This window comes from Choloepus didactylus, chromosome 20 (genome assembly GCF_015220235.1).
Source record: "Choloepus didactylus isolate mChoDid1 chromosome 20, mChoDid1.pri, whole genome shotgun sequence".
NCBI classification, from domain to species: domain Eukaryota; kingdom Metazoa; phylum Chordata; class Mammalia; order Pilosa; family Megalonychidae; genus Choloepus; species Choloepus didactylus.
Window position 1 is genome coordinate 4102289 of NC_051326.1, and position 15957 is coordinate 4118245.

Below are 15957 nucleotides of genomic sequence, written 5' to 3' on the forward strand. Positions count from 1 at the left end.
CCGGACACTCCCCATTGCCAGTGCAACTCCCATCACCACCAGTGCGCATACATTGTTGCCAGACACCGTTACCGGAGCAACTCTCGCCCCTTTTCAATCAACCTCCGCGCCCTCTCAGAACCAATCCAAGCCTTTAACCTCTACAGCTACCCCGCCCTCTAAACGCCCGATATAAGCTTGTACTCTCCCCTAATAAACTCTCTTGGCTTCTTCACCCTAAAAGAACCGTGTCCCGCCTGTTCCTTTCTCGCCGCCCTCCATACTTTGCACGCCACCCCGCCGGGGACCTGGCCAAGTCCCCCGCCTCGCCCTCGCCTCCGGGAAAGAGCCCCCACCGCCGGTACCCTCCGAGCAATCCTGGGAGCCTAGGATTTAGCAACCGGCCGCCACCCCCCCCCCCAGACGAATCAACTGCGACCGCAATTTAGGGCTCCTCGGATAGCATTCCTAGGTCCCTAATGTAGTGACATCTGCAAAGACCCCTTTTCCAAATGAGGTCACGGTCCCAGGGCCTGGGCATTGTGATGTGGACACAGCCCACTGCACCCTCCAGGGAGCGGTGACTTCCAGCTTCATCGCCATGTCCGATCTGCTCTGGGCGATTGGCACAGAGCCCACACCTGGTGGCCGATCTGTGGAGATTTTCTTTTTTTTTTTTCTTGCTTATACTGACGTTTATTTTTTTAAAATTCTGGTATATGGTAATGTAGTATTTTATTTATACTATTAATGGACATTTACAATATTAATAGAACTTACTCTGAGAGAGGTTCAACTTACATTACATTAAAAAAATCTCAATACCAGTTATTAATGAGAGATAGTCAAAACAATTATGGTCAAAATTCTTACACCAAAAACTTATAAATAAATGCTTGGTGTTAATACGTCCACATAAATTCAGTTTTTCATGTAAAGTTCTTTGGCTCCAAGAGAGAACATTTGGTTACTTCACTAATAGGAATATCTCTCACTGCTGGGGTGGCCTCTTCCTGGTGTTTCTTCTGCTGCTGATTTCTAGCCAAGTTACCCGTGATTGTGTGAGCGGAGTTGAGTGTGAGGCACTCAGTGTGTTAACTCCAAATACGAGCACGTAACCGATCGCCACGGTAGTGAGGAGGTAGACAGGTAATGCAACGGCCCAGTGTTTTTGAGGCCAGTAGGTTAAGCCTAAGGAGTTTAGCCAAGATTCGGGAATAAAAACCCACACAAGATACAGTATGAAGCCAAATTGGGTGCTTAAGCAAAGAACAAAGCCATAGACTGCTCTTTCTGGCAATGGCGGTGGTGAATTCTCCACCCTCGTGCCGACTCGGCCACCTCAGCGCTGAGTCTTCGGTACAAGCGCTGACCGGGGGGGCTGCAGGGGGGCGAGGAAGGCGTCGTAGAGGGGTAGCGAGCGTGCAACGGCACCCCCTGCCTGGGTGCGGGCGCTGATATTTTCTTATCAATCTGTGAGTTAATTCAAGACGTTTCTCTGCACACGTGTGCAACGAGACTCGTTTTGAGCCCCAGCTGCAGGGGTGATAGATCCGTGGGGAGAGCTGACGTCTTCCCGGGATGTTGCGGCTCCAGGAGGCTGGGCGGAGAGCAGGAGTTCAGCCGTTAGGAGCTAGATCCACTCAGCCTCTCCCCTGGAGGAGCCATGGAGCTGGGGCCCGCTGGCCCTTGGGCCCCCCGTCACTGCTAGCGGGGGACGGATGTGTGGTTCCTTAGTGATTTGCTGAGGGAGCGAACGACCAGCAGGGAGGGGAAGCCAAGGCGAGGACCCCACCGTACAAGGACCCTGCTGTACGAGGACCCCACTGTGCGAGGACCCCACTGTGCAAGGACTCTGCTGTATGAGGACCCCACTGTGCGAGGACACGAGCACACTGGGGCAGGCTCAGAGGCAGAATGGCTGGGACAGATCATTGGAGGAAGAGGTATTCTCAGTCTGCAAAACTCTTTTTTTTTTTTTTTTTTTTTTTTATGATTCACCTCTTTTTATTTGTATTGCAGTAAAATACATGTAACATAAAATTTGCCATTTTAACCATTTAAAGTGTACATGTCGGTGACATCAAGTACATTAACAATGTTGCGCAACCACCACCAGTCATTCCAGTACATTTCCCTATACCTCTCCAGCCCCCTCTTTTTTGTACTTGTTACCATTTATATCTTTGTACATCATATGTCCAAAGCCATAGATGTATCATTACTTTTTATGCCTTTGCATTTTAGCACCTGCATGAAGTAAGAAGCGGAGTTAAACACCAAAAAATAAAATACAGTAGTACTGGCATTTTAAATTACCCAAATGGTTACATTTACCGGAAGTCTTTATTTATTTTTTTTAATGCCACTTTGAACCATGTCTAGTGTCTTTTCCTTCAGTCTAAAGAACTCCCTATTTCCTTGCTTATAGAGCAGATCTAGTGGTGACAAACTCCCTCAGTTTTTGTTTATCTGGGAATGTCTTAATCTCTTCCTCATTTTTGAAAGAAACTCTCAATGGATATAAAATTCTTGGTTGGCAATCATTTTCTTTCAGCACTTTAAGTATTTCAGCTCACTGCTGCAAAACTCTTGAGAGCCACCATATCAGAGAAATATTAGACTTACTCTCTGTGGCCTCAGCTGTTGACACAATTTGAGCTCCAAATCCACTGCTGGATTCGGAGCTCTCTAAGAAAGGGAGGCTTGAAAAGTAGAGAACTTTCTGCTCCTGGAAGCAAGCAATCAAAGGCTGGACAAAAACACGCAGACACATTACAGAGAAGATTCCCGCTCTTCTTTTATACTCATTAATATTTTAATTATGGGGAGATTACCTAGCGTTTAATGAGCTCTAACTAAATGCAGGTATTCTGCTAGGACTCGACATACGTCATCTCAATCAAGCCTCACAAAAAGCATGTGATGTGAATCTTATGACTCCATTTTATCTGATAAATCGGCTACTCAGAGATGCCGAAGGACCTGCCTGAAGTCGCACTGTGTTGGAGGTGAAGTTAGAATCTTGGCTGGTCTGACCTGAAAGACGTGCTAATATTCTGGATCGCTGGATTGACTAGACCTCTTGCTGTTGGTGATAATTAGAACACAAGAGCTAGAAAGAGAGAGAGGAGACGAAGGGAACAAAAGAGCAGGAGCTCCAAAGCCTGGAGCCACCATGGGCACAGATCAGGTTCTGAAACCTTCTGTATATACGTGTGGGTGTGCGTGTGTGTGCACACGTGTGTGCATGAGCATGTGTGCTTATCCCATAGGGAGCAAGTCAGCGAGCGCCTCCCTAAGCTTGTTTTTCCAAAGGTATTGAAGATTGTTATCGTTCCTACATGTTTGCCACCCTGGCCATGTGTCCTTGCTTTGCCAGTGGTGTGTGGGTGGAAGTGGCACGTGTCGCCTCCGAGGGACGGCCTTGAGACCCAGTGTGTGCCTTGCCGTGAGCTCTTCTGTCCTTTCTGAGGAGCCACCAAACTGTTTTCCACGCCATTTTATGTAGCCACCAGCAATGGACAAGTGTTGTTATTTCTCCACATCCTCTCCAGCACTTGTTATTTTCCTTTTTTTTTTTTAACAGTAGCTATTTTAGTGGGTATGAAATGGCACCTCATTGTAGTTCTGATTTATTTTTCCCTGATAGCTAAATGAAGTTGAGCATTTTTTCCATGTGCTTATTGGCCGTTTGAATATCTTCTTTGAAGAAATGTCTATTCAAGCCTTTTGCCCATTTTAAATTGGGTCCTTTGACCTTTCGTTGTTGAAATGTATGATTTCTTTATATATTCTAGATAGTAAAACCTTATCAGATACATGGTTTCCAAATATTTTTTCAAATTCTGTAGGTTGTCTTTCTACTTTCATGATAAAATCTTTTCATGAACAAGAGTTTTTCAATTTTGTGAAGTCTCATTTATCTGTTTTTTTTTTTTGTTGTTGTTGTTCATACCATTGGTGTAAAGTCTAAGAAACCATTGCCTAAAACAAGGTTCTGACGATGCTTCCCCGTGTTTTCTTCTAGGAGTTCTATAGTCTGGTTCTTACATTTAGGTTTTTGATCCATGTTGCGTTTATTTGTGTATCTGGTATGAGGCAGGTACCCACCTTCATTCTTTTGCATACGGAGACCCTGTTTTCCCAGCACATTTGTTGAAGTGACCGTTCTTTCCCCGTTGAATGGACTTGGCACCCTTGTCAAAAATCAGCTGGCCATAGATGTGAGGGTTGATGTCTGAACTCTCAGGGCAATTCCATTAGTCCAAATGTCTGTCCTTGTGCTAGTGCCGTGCTTTCTTGATGGCTAGAGCTTTGTAACAACTTTTAAAATTGGAAGTGTGAGTTCTCCCATTTTGTTCTTTTTAACAATGTTTTTGCCTAGTCGGGGTCTCTTACCTTCCACATAAATTGGCTTTTCCATTTCTGCAAAGAAAGCCTTTACATTTCCATTTGGATTGTATTGAATCTGTAAATTGCTGTGGGTAGAGTAGGCATCTTAACAATATTTAGTCTTCCAATCCATTACCCCACAATATACTTTCGTTTATTTGGCCTTCTTTCTTCAGCAATGTTTTGTAGTTTCCAATGTACAAGTCCTTGACCATCTTGGTTAAATTTATTCCTAGATATTTGATTCTTTTAATTGCTATTGCAAATGGAATTTTCTTCTTGATTTCCTCTTCAGGTTCATTACTAGTGTTTAGAAACACTACTGATTTAGGGGTTTTGACCTTGTCCTCCACCACTTTCCTGAATTTGTTTATTAGCTCTAGGGACTTTTTGGGGGATTGTTCAGGATTTTCTATATGTAGGATCATTCCATCTGCAAATAGGGAAAATTTTACTTCTTCCCGTCCAATTTGGATACCTTTTATCTCCATTTCTTGCCTGATTGCTCTGGTTAGAACGTCTAAAACAATGTTGAATAGCAGTAGTGATATGGGGCATCCTTGTCTTGTTTTGCTCTTAGAGGGAAAGCTTTCAGTCTTCCACCATTGAGTATGATGTTGGCTGTAGGATTTTCATAAATTCCCTTTATCATGTTGAGGAAGTTTCCTTCTATTTCTAGTTTTCTGAGTGTTTTATCAAGAAGGGGTTGCGGGTAGCTGAGCTTGTGCCTCGACTTACCAGGCCTGGGCCAGGGGACCTGATATCACCCCCTGGGGAGGGTAGTAGGTACGGGCGTGAGTGCCCTCTGCAGCCCCCCTGAGCCTGGGGAGCGAGGTCAAGGCAGCTCCCTTTTCCTCACCCAAAATGTCACGGGCAGGGGAGGCTTGCCGGAGGAAACCGCCTTTTTCCCAACTGCCCTTTCCCCACTTCCTTATCTTACCCACTCACTCCCTGGTGCCAAGGCCACTCCTGCCACCGCCAGCGCGCATGCACCGTGGCCAGAACAACCCCCGCCCGCTGCAACGGCTCCTGCGTCCTCTCAGAACCAATCCTAGCCCCTCTCCCTTCAATATTGCCATTTAAGGCTGCTTCACCTCCTTTCCAGCCCTGCCCTTCTTACCAGCCTATATAACCTGTAATCACCCCTGAATAAATCTCTTTGGCGCATACTCCTACTGGATGAAGAGTGTTTTTGTCCTTATCGCCGCCCTCCACACCTTGCACGCCTCTCGCCGAGGACCCGGCCACGTCCTCCGCCTCGCCCTCGCCTCCGGGAAAGAGCCCCCGCCGCCGGTACCCTTTAAGCAGCCCCGAGAGCTGAGGGCTCGGCTACCGGCCGCCACTCCCCCTAGAAGCAGTAACCCCGACCGCAACTGGTGCCCCGTGTGAGGAGCGTCTCCACACAACAGTTTGGCAGGTCGCCCGCTCGCCCGGACGCCTCTCCAGCTTCCCGTTTCCTCGCCTGCAAGGTAAGGGCCGCCTCTCCTTCGCCGCTTCCGGAGCCGTGGGAGGTTCCTTGCTCCGAAGCCGCTCCTCCCTTCCCCCACGCTCTCTTCATCCAGTAGGAGTATCCCCCACGCTCTCTTCGTCCTATTGTATGCGCACTTCTATGACCCCCGTTCCTCCTAACGCTCTCCCTCTTCCCCTCCATTACTTTGCTGTAGTTCTTTGTATCTTTATTTCCTCATTTAGCGCCGTGTGCCTCTTTGCAACCGCCCCCCCTGACTGCTCCCGTTGCCAAAGGGCACTGCTTTCTGCTCTCGCCGTCTCCTTCGGCCTCAAGGCCACAGTTTATCTCATTCTCTCTGCTCGGTAAACAACTCCCCCTCCTCCCCCCTCAGCTATGGGTAATCGTATATCTACATGTCAGGCACCTCAAGTTCGTGCTCTGGCGGGTCTCCTAGACACGCATCGCTGTAAAGTGTCTGTCCGGCAGCTGCAGATATACTGGGATCTCCTGCTGCCCTTTAACCCATGGCTCACCACTTGCCATCTTTGGGACCCTGTTACTTATGATCGCCTTATTGATCGGGTCACCAACGCCATGGAACATGAGAGCAAGCGTTTCCCTCCCGGCTTGCTCCCCACTCTGATAACCATCCGCTCCTGCCTTCAAGGCTCCCTCCCCCCTGATCAAGGCCCCATTAAATCCAAGGAGGCCCTATCAACCCAGCCAACAGATTCAGATAGCGATACTAATTCAAATCATGACTCGGACACGGAGTCCTTAGTCGAGCAGATTAACAACGCGCTCGAGGTGACTCCCAAAAAGCAAAATAACACTGCGCCACGCCAAGATGGCGAACTTCCTCCTTCTTCTTCCATCGAGGGGAGGAAATGCTCCGGCGATGACATCAGCCCTAAGCTGGGCCGGAAACCGCATACGCTTTACCCCGCCCTTCCACAGGGCGGAGCTAGTCTGCCATCTTATGCCTTGGGCCCCGCCCTTTCACAGGGCGGGGCTGATCCACCATCTTGTGTCTTAGCCACGCCTACCGCGCCGCCATCTTGCGACTCTTGGGGCCTCCCACTTCCACCTCCCCCTTCGGCGAGCTCCCCCTCGGAGCCGCTACCGGCAGCTGCCGCCGCTCCTCCCACCCTGCCGACTAACAACCCCTGGCTGCCTTCTACACCTCAAGGCAACCCTTGGGGCAACGCTCCCCCTACCCCCACTCCCGCGCCAAGTCCTCTGCAAGCGCGTCCTCCTTTCTCTCGTGCTTTTCGCTGTTTTCCTCTTAACCTTGCCCCCACCCCACAGAGGCCGCATGACTGGTATCCCATTGACTTAGATACTATCAAGCAGCTTCGCAGGGCCGTCAAGGAGGACGGGTTAGGTAGCCCATATGCTTCCCAAATACTGCAGGATCTCGGCATAGACTATTGCATCCCCCAAGACTGGGCCTCGCTTGCCCGTTCAATTTTTAACCCCGGTCAGTTTGTTGACTGGCGTGCTCACTTCCAGGCAGAAGCAGCTAAGCAAAGTGAACAAGACGCAGCCATTGGAGTCTATCATCCCCCTGAAGCCTATTTGGGCACTGGAGCGTTTCTAATTGCGTCTGCTTATATTAATGTCCCTGCCACCTTCTGGACTGTCCTCAGAGGCATCGCCTTACGCGCGTTTGCCAATTGCTCTGCCTGTCGGCCTAATAAATTCACCAAGCTCTTCCAGGAGCCGAGTAAGCCTTTCACCACCTTTGTCTCCAGAGTCGAAGAAACCTGCGCTCAAAAGGTAAGTAACCCCCAGGCCCAATATTACATGTGCCCATCCTCAAATCCTAAAAAATCGTACTGCAGTTCCCCCAACGAGTACTACTGTGCATACTGGGGGTGTGAAACATTAGCCACTAATTGGAAGCCTCCTGTTCCTAATCATTACCTTACCTTAAAATGGACCCCTACAGGGTGCAAACTCCCTACTGTTAACTGGCTCGGCCAAGAAAGTAAGGGATCCTGCACACATCTTAATCTTACAGTGCAGCTCCCCACTAATCCCTCCTGGTTACTCGGTCAAACTTGAGGCTTCAGAATCTATGAGAAAGGAGGCGACCGAGAATCACTTATTCTCATAAAAAAGGAGGCTATAAACCAACCAGGCCAAAATACTGCTTTAAAAACACCCTCTGGCATAGGTCCCAATAACGTCATTAACCCCCTTTTTCCACAGCCCTCCAGCCGCACTTCAAGTACAAGCAGCGCATCCGGAGGCCGCACCTCAGCTGCAAACAACGCATCGCCAACCCCACCACCCCAGCTTCCTCTGCCCCCTTCTCGTTATTCCTCTCCCCTCCTCAGCCTCATCCAAGCCGCCTTTACCTCAGTAAACTCCTCCAACCCCAATTTTACCTCATCCTGCTGGCTCTGCCTCTCCACCTCTTCCTCACTATACGAGCCCGTTGCCTCCAACCTCTCCTTTTCAGAAAGCACAGAAAACAGCCCCTCGGAATGCAATTGGAATACCTCTGCCGTCCCCCTAACCTTTCATTCAGTCTCCTATACAGGAAAGTGCGTCCGCCCTCGCTCCAGTAACTCTCCCGACCTCACTGCCTGTGCCAGCTACTCATCTCCCAGCAGCTCGACAAAATTTCTCATTCCTCATAACTCCTCCCAATGGCTCTGCTCCTCTACAGGACTTACCCCCTGTCTCAGCACGAATATCATCAGTGAATATAAAGAAACCTGCCTCCTAATTGTCCTTATCCCTAGGGTCTTATACCACAGCGAAGAAGACTTCTTCCTCCGTCTGGAAAAAACTGCAGCTCCTGCCCTTCTGCAAAAGTGAGAGCCCATCACCGTCCTTACAATTGCCTCCCTCCTAGGTCTTGCCGGCGCTGGCACCGGAATCGCTGCACTAGCCAGTCAAGGCTCCGCCCTAACTCACCTCAGGGCGGCTGTTGACGAGGACATTCGTCACTTACAAAACGCTATTTACCATCTAAAAAATTCTGTCAATTCCCTCTCTGAGGTAGTGCTCCAAAACCGCCGAGGTCTTAACCTTCTCCTCCTCAAAGAAGGAGGCCTCTGCACCGCCCTAGGAGAAGAGTGCTGTGTATATGCCAATTCCACAGGTCTCGTCGAGGACAGCCTGAAAAGAGTCCGAGAGGGACTGGAAAAGCGTAAAAGAGATCGTGAAGCCACCAGTTATTGGTCCAGTTTTTTCACTCCCATCCTCCCATACATCCTTCCTTTTCTTGGCCCCCTATTAATAATTATTCTAGCTCTCATCTTAGGACCCTGCATCATCCGCAAAATTGTCCAGCTTGTAAGAAAACAAACGGATGCCATTTTTTCCTCGTTCGTGCAAATCCAGTATCAGCGACTCGCCACCTCTGACGCCCCCCACTCCAAGATGACAGCCAACCCTCCGCGACCTCAACGCCACCGGTCAACCCGCCGACCGCGAGGCCCTTCCCAATCACCTGAACATCGCTCTCGCCTCGAGTTCCAGCTTCTCTGAACCCCTGAACTTTAAACCCCTCACCTTCGCCCAACCCGCTGCAGCGAAGCCCTTGTCGAGCGCCCGGGCACCACACCAACACTGAGCTCCAGCCTCGCTGAGCCACCGTCAACCCCTTTTTCCCTTCCCTGACCTCCCCCTTCCCTCACCCTTAGCGGGCCTCTCTGGTAAAGCCTCTTCCTCTAATTAGAAAAGAAAGGGGAATTGCGGGTAGCTGAGCTTGTGCCTCGACTTACCAGGCCTGGGCCAGGGGACCTGATATCACCCCCTGGGGAGGGTAGTAGGTACGGGCGTGAGTGCCCTCTGCAGCCCCCCTGAGCCTGGGGAGCGAGGTCAAGGCAGCTCCCTTTTCCTCACCCAAAATGTCACGGGCAGGGGAGGCTTGCCGGAGGAAACCGCCTTTTTCCCAACTGCCCTTTCCCCACTTCCTTATCTTACCCACACACTCCCTTGTGCCAAGGCCACTCCTGCCACCGCCAGCGCGCATGCACCGTGGCCAGAACAACCCCCGCCCGCTGCAACGGCTCCTGCGTCCTCTCAGAACCAATCCTAGCCCCTCTCCCTTCAATATTGCCATTTAAGGCTGCTTCACCTCCTTTCCAGCCCTGCCCTTCTTACCAGCCTATATAACCTGTAATCACCCCTGAATAAATCTCTTTGGCGCATACTCCTACTGGATGAAGAGTGTCTTGTCCTTATCGCCGCCCTTCCCACCTTGCACGCCTCTCGCCGAGGACCCGGCCAAGTCCTCCGCCTCGCCCTCGCCTCCGGGAAAGAGCCCCCGCCGCCGGTACCCTTTAAGCAGCCCCGAGAGCTGAGGGCTCGGCTACCGGCCGCCACTCCCCCTAGAAGCAGTAACCCCGACCGCAGGGGTGCTGGATTTTGTCAAATACCTTTTCTGCATCAATTGAGATGATCATGGTTTTCTTTCTTTCTTTTTTTTTTTTTATTCTTCATTCTGTTAATAGGGTGTATTATATTTATTGGTTTTTTTATGTTGAACCTCCCTTGTATTCCTGGAATAAATCTCATTTGATCTTGGTGTACAATTCTTTTAATGTGCTGTTGGATTCAGTTTGCTAGTATTTTGTTGAGGAATTTGGTATCTATATTCATATGAGATATTGGTCTATAATATTCTTTTCATGTGGTATCTTTTTCTGGCTTTGGTATTAGGGTGATGCTCACCTCACAGAATGATTTAGGAAGTATTTCCTCCTCTGCAATTATTTGGAAGAATTTGAGCAGGATTGGTATTAATTTTTCTTGAAATGTTTGGTAAAATCCACCAGCGTAGCCATCCGGTCCTGGGCTTTTCTTTGTTGGGATGTTTTTGGTGACTCATTCAATCTCTTTTCTTGTTATTGGTCTGTTGAGATATATTTCATCTTGAGTCAGGGTAGTTTGTCTGTTTTATCTAGGTTATCTCATATGTTGGCATGCAATTGTTCATACTATCTTCTTTTACAGTCCTTTTTATTTCTGCAGGATTGGTAATAATAACCCCCTTTTCATTTCTGATTTTAGTTATTTGCAACATCTTGCTATTTCAATCCAGTGAAACATTCATCAATTTCAGTCTTTGTAAGTCTCACACCTTTTTTGTGCCTCGGTTCTTCTATTAATGCCTACTTTCATATTTATTTTATTTTTTGTAGTGCACTATGTTGAATCCTTTCTTATTTCCTTCTGTATATATTTTTTAATTTGTAATTTCATGGGGTTTACATTTAACATCACAAATCTATAAATGTTATGTTTGATTTGCTACCAATTTAACTTCAGTTGGTAACTACCAATAGCATGTACAAACACTGGTCCTATACCCCTCCATCCTCCCACCTTTTTATTGAACTTGTTACAAATTGTATCTTTATACATTGTATGTCCATAGCCATAGATTTATTACTTTTTATGCATTTGTGCTTTAGAAACTGTAAGAAGTAAAAAGTGGAGTTCCATTCCAAAATATGCAATACAATAGTTCTCCTGTATGGCTGTCTTTACCGGAAATCTTTCTTTTCAATCTGAAGAACTCCCTTTAGCATTGCACGTAGGGCTAGTCTAGTGGTGATGCATTCCCCCAGCTTTTATCTGGGAATGTGTTAATTTCTCGCCCATTTTTGAAAGGCAGTCTCATCAGATATAAAATGGTTGGCTGGCAATTGTTTTCACTGAATCCTTTAAATATTTCACCCCACTGCCTTCTTGCTTCCATGGTTTCTGATGCCAAATCTACACTTAATGTGCCCATATCACATTGCTTTTCTCTTGCAGCTTTCTTTACCCTCTCTTGGTCCTTGGCATTTGAGAATTGGACTGCTATGTGTCTGGGCATGGTTCTCTTTAAGTTTATCCTGTTTGGGGTTCATTGGACTTCTGAATGTGCATATTCATGTTTTTCATTAAATTTGGGAATTTTTCTGTCATTATTTTCTTGACTATTCCTTTTTTCCTGTTCTCTCTTTTCTTTTTGGGACTCCAGAAAGTTCTTTCTTTCTTTTCTTTCTGGGACCATGCTTGGTGGTGTCCCACATTTCTCGTAGGCTCTGTTCACTTTTTATTCATTCTTGTTTCTTTCTACTCCTCAGCTTGAATCATATCAATTTTCTTAATTTTGAGTTCTCTGATTTTTTATTATGCCAGCTCTTATTTGCTGTTCAAACCCATTGAGGAATTTTTATTTCAGTTATTATGGTCTTCACCTCCAGTATTTCTGTTTGGTTCCTTTTAAAAATTTCCATTTCTTTATCAAGATTCTCATATTGTTCATTCATCCTTTTCCTGAAATCCTTATTTCTTTCTCCATGTTTTCCTTTATCTCTTTGAGCATATTGAAGATGATCTTTTAAAAAGTCTTTGTCTGGTATGTCTAAAGTCTAATAGTCTTCACTGATGGTTGTAAAGTTTATCTTGTTTCTTTGGATAGGCCATTTCCTGTATCTTCATTTGTCTTGTAATTGTTGCACATGTATATTTTAATATGTCCATGCATTGACTCTGAGATTTAGTCCCTGAGCTATCTGTTCCTTAAGTTTGTATCCAGAAAGCGATATGAACAGAGATTTCTTGGAGTGCCAGATGTGTTTTTAAGTTGTGTATCCTTGTTTCAGCACTAGCCCAGTTACTGAAACCCTTTAACTATTTTCCAGAGTTTTGAGGAAGATGGCTCTGCCAGTTTTTGCCAGTTAGTCAAAGATTCTGTGGGGGAACAGAACCCTGGAGTATTACACTGCCTTTTTGGTAAACCAGAACTCCCTGTATTCTTTGTTGTATCAAATTACATTTCACTCAGCTCTGCATCAGACCCTTGCACAGCTCAAAATTCTCTCTGGCAAAACTCTCCATGACAAAGCATCTGCTTAGTTTTGGCAAAATTCCTCTTGATACAGTGATTTAAATTTAGTAGCATATGGAAGGTTCAAGGTGTGTTCTGATTTATCAGTGGAGAAACTGAGGCTGTCACACTCGAATGGCTTCTGTAGTAACTTGCTTGCCAATTCAGAGACCTGATTCCATTTTGTGTCCCACAGCCCACTCCCGCATTGAGTGTTTTCCATGATAACCTCTATCTCAGCCATGCTTGGCCTTCTGGTGCTTTGAGAAGCATTCAGAGGCCCTGAGGTTAAATCATGTTCTGTTGCTCCTTGCTGTGTGGCATCAGGAAAGTCACTTAGCCAGGTTCAGTCCCAGGTTCTTCCTCTGAAAAGCAGGAATAGTAGAAGGAGACGCTTGTGACTAGTAGAGATTATCCAGGTCCTCCTGGTGCACAAGGGGTACTCAGTGCTGGCAGCTGAGCCACAGCTCCTCAGGACACTAATAGTCACCAGGTATGACCGTGTGGAAGTGGCGGCTCGTAGCATATTTCCATGTCCTGCCTTCATCTCTCCTGTCCTTGCAGGAAGGAAAACTTAATGCTAAGCCTTGGATCTGCTGCAGGGCTCTCTCTTCTCTTAACAGAACTTCCTAGATGTGCACTGCCTGCCTGTCTAGAGCTGCTCATGCCTATTCACTCCTTTGATAGTTGTTTATTGAGCACCTAGTGTATGTCTGGCCTTTTATTTGGATGCTGGGTAGAAAAGAAGACGGACACAGTCTGTGCTTGTGTGGAGCTCCCAACGTATTCATGGGACATATGATAAAGAGACAAACACAAAAATAAACAAGAAAGTCATGATGGCTGCTATGAAGAAAACAGAAGAGGAAAATGGCAGTCAGGGGGATGGCTCATGCAGTTTGGGTTGTCAGGAAAGGCCTCACCAAGAGGTGGAGTTTGCACTGATGACTGTTTGACAAGAAGGAGCCGGTAGTACAAGGATTGGGCACAATCTAAAGCAGCACACCTGTGGGAACAAGCTAGGGTATTAGCAAACTGGAAGGGTGGGGTGGCTGGATCCAAGTGAGAGAAGGTGAGGAGATGAGTTTGGAGCAGAAGGTAGGGGCAGGGACTGCAGGCCATGGTAAGCAGTTTGGATTTCATTCCATGTGTGGTGGCAAACCAAGGACACGCTTTCCACACACAGATGGGTAGACAGAGTAATAGTCCCCTGCCCCCCAAAGATGTCCATGACCTGTCCCCTGAACCTGTGGATATGCTACCTTATGTGGCAAAAAAGACTTTGCAGATGTGGTTAAGTTTAGGGCCCCTGACATGGGAGATTATTCTGGATTATCTGGCTGGTGCAGTGCAATCCCAGGGGCCCTTTCAAGGAGGTTGAAGGCTTTAGGAGGAGATGTGGTGATGGGGGCAAGGAGTTGGAGTGATGTGAGCCAGGGACGGTGACCTGAGGCAGGCGGCCCCCAGAATCCAAAAGGGCAAAGGAACAGGCTCTCCCTGCAGGCTCCAGGAGGAACGCGCCCTGCCGATGCTGTGATGTTAGACTTTGCACCTCCGGAAGTGTAAGGGAACACGTCTGTGTGTTTTAAGCCCCCAGGTTTGTGGTCATCTGTTACAGTAGCCATGGGAAATGAATAGTGATTCCTTCTGTTGGACACGTCTTCCCTGTTCCCCCCGGTTTCTGCACCTCGCCTGCAGGACCCCAGCTTGCTGCCACCCATCTCCCTGGTTCAACCCCTTTCTCTTACCTAGAGGAGGTTTCAGCACCATCTCCTGCCCAGTTGGTTTGAATAACTCCATGCCTGGGTCCCCTCTTGTTCCTAAAGGAGCTTTGCATTCCTGTTCTGGAATGTTCCCAGTGACCTAAATTCATAACCCAGAGGGCACCCAGGCTTAGCCATCCTTTGGCATCCCCCGATTTATAGATAAGGAAGTGGTGATCCAGGCGGAAACCCAAGGTTAGGTTCTGGAAAACAGAAGAAGCTTCCAAAGAAGATGCTTTGAAGGGAGATTTTTGCCCCCATTCTGGAGTCTACAGGAGCGCTTAGCGTCTCCTCCGTGGCTGATTTTGCCAGGAAGTGCTGGCCTGAGCTGGGGGACTCTCAGCTAATGCCCCGCGGGAATGAAAGTTCATTTGTCCTGCTTCTTAAGTGTCTCTCCAGGCCCGGGGTTTGGAAGGAAATGAAGTACTCTATCCGGCATGGAGAGTTGGAAACTCCCTGCCCTGTTGATAATAAGTTTGTACTGAGAGGCGGTCGGCTTGGATTTTGGGCATGGGGCTGAGGCTTGCCACCGTTTGCTGAGGAGCTGGGGCCCTGGAGCAGGTGGCTGGGGGCAGATGGGGTGGGGGGCGGAGGCTTTGCTGCTGGGCTCACTGCCGATGTCATGGTCGTTGCCTACTGTGGAGAGAGAAACATTTTAAAGCCCAAGAAGCATCAAGGGATCTTTTCCCTGGAAGACGGTCTTACATCCTCATCTCTCTATTTCGGTGTTGGCCATGAGAGCAGCACCCAGAGCCGCCTGTATCAGGTCTGACAATCCCTGAGATAATATTTTAAAACTTCAGTGTCTCCCACATGCAAAGTGCTTTTCAGACTTGCTCTCACAACGTCCTCATAACAGCAATTCTGAGGCACAGGTGTTTGTACCTCATTTTACATCGGAGGGATTGGGGTTCAGAGGTGTAAAGTGATTTTCCCAAGGCCACATGGGAATAAAGGTCAATGCCAGGACTCAACTTCTGGCTTGTATTGTCCCACAGCCTATCCTCTTTATGACTACCTCGCCCCACATTTAGGCAGTGCCTTGAAAGTAGAGGGTTTTTGGTTGTTTTGTTTGTTGGGTGATTGATGTGTTTTGTTTTGTTTGTACCAGTGTATTTATCAGGATAGTGCAGGCTCTGCTGCAGTAACAAATAAACCCCGAGGTCTCAATAGACGTCATTTCTCGTGCGCCTCACGGGCTCGTGGGTCCTCGTGTATCCACGCCATCTACTACAAGAGGCCTCCCAGAGAGCTGTGGACGGAGGGCTGCAGGATCCCTCTGGAGCTTTTTGAAGATGAAGCTACGTCTCGCTGGCCAGACCCCATCACATTTTCCCTCCCCAACTGCGAGGGAAGGTGGGAAATCTAGAGGAACCTTTGGCTCTTTGTGGAGCACCAGCCAGCCCTGGTCCAGCCAGAGCCTCTGCGGCATGGAGCTCCACGAAGACCCTGGGGCCCTGGAATCGTGGGGCACAGGAAACAGTATCCGAATGAAGACAAATTACGGAATCCCGAAAATTATGCAGCCC

The 15957-nt window shown here is 47.9% G+C and overlaps 1 pseudogene; it reads right to left on the minus strand.

Annotated features, from left to right (window-relative positions):
- Positions 1–900: 900 nt before the first annotated feature.
- LOC119516394 lies at positions 901–15655 on the minus strand (annotated as a pseudogene).
- Positions 15656–15957: the final 302 nt, after the last annotated feature.